Below are 1,407 nucleotides of genomic sequence, written 5' to 3' on the forward strand. Positions count from 1 at the left end.
AAAGGTTTTAAACCAGCTGTGCTGCAGATTATGGCATGATTTCCAAGAAGTGTGGAAGGTAGCAAATCCTTGGTGGAGGCAATAGCCTAATGGTACTACCACTGGACCGATAATCCAGAAACCAGGCACTGTCCTGGGCACTCTGGTTCAAACCCTCCAACAGCAGATGGTGGAGTTTGATTTCAATAAAAAATTGGAATTCAGAGTCTAATGATGAATCTGTTGGTGATTGTCAGGAAAAATCCATCAGGTTCACTCATGTCCTTTCAGGGGAAAGGAATCTGCCATCCTTACCCAGTCTGGCCTTTATGTAATTCCAGAGATTGACTCTTAAGTGTCCTCTGAGTAATTAGAGATGGGCAATAAATGCTGGCGTAACCCTCATTCCTTGAATGAATAAACAAAAACTAGCACAAGGTAACAGCCTTGGTGCAGTAAAGCACTTCCATTTAAGTTAGAATGTTGTGGGACCAAGCAACACTGCACAGACTTGAGTGGATAAGTTATGTTGTCGCCCCAAAGAAGTACAGAGAAGGTCCAACACTCGAGGTGTATCGTTTGGATGAAATGTCAAATCAAGATCCTGTATGTCCTTTGAGCTGGGCATAAAGATCCAGCAGCACTGTTCAAAAAAACACAGGATGTGTTCCCCTGTGTTCTGGCAAGTTAACAGATGGCCTGGTCATGGATCTCATTGCTGGTTTTGAGAGCTTGCAGGGCGCAATATGGCAGTCACACAATGACACAACTTCAAAAAGGAATTTATTGGTTGTTATGACACTGGGACATCCTAAGGTCACAAAAGTCACTTTACAAATGCATGTCCTTTCCTTTTCTATATGGACCATTGACCTCAACATCTCTTGGATACCATACACGTACTTTGCAACAATTAAACAGTGAGGGATCTTATAAATGTATTATACTGGTAGTCAATTCCAAGCAGTGAAAGAGTCAGAATAACAATTGGAAACATGAGGAAAATCTAAAATAATTTCAAAAGCTATGAAATGTACAGTTTCCTTCCTCTCTTACTTTGTGGGTGCCCAAACAACTTGCTGGAGGCCAATGTTTCTCCATGTCAACAGCATCGCCTTGGTTTTTTCACCACTTCAGGTTGAGTACTGGTCTGTATTTAATAGAGCTGAAAATGTGTTGCTGGAAAAGCGCAGCAGGTCAGGCAGCATCCAAGGAACAGGAGAATCGACGTTTCGGGCATAAGCCCTTCTTCAGGAATGAGGAAAGTTTGTCCAGCAGGCTAAGATAAGAGGTAGGGAGGAGGGACTTGGGGGAGGGGCGTCGGAAATGTGATAGGTGGAAAGAGGTCAAAGTGAGGGTAATAGGTCAGACTGGGGTGGGGGCGGAGAGGTCAGGAAGAAGATTGCAGGTTAGGAAGGCGGTGCTGAA

The sequence above is a fragment of the Chiloscyllium plagiosum genome, chromosome 36 (genome assembly GCF_004010195.1).
Source record: "Chiloscyllium plagiosum isolate BGI_BamShark_2017 chromosome 36, ASM401019v2, whole genome shotgun sequence".
Lineage (NCBI taxonomy): Eukaryota > Metazoa > Chordata > Chondrichthyes > Orectolobiformes > Hemiscylliidae > Chiloscyllium > Chiloscyllium plagiosum.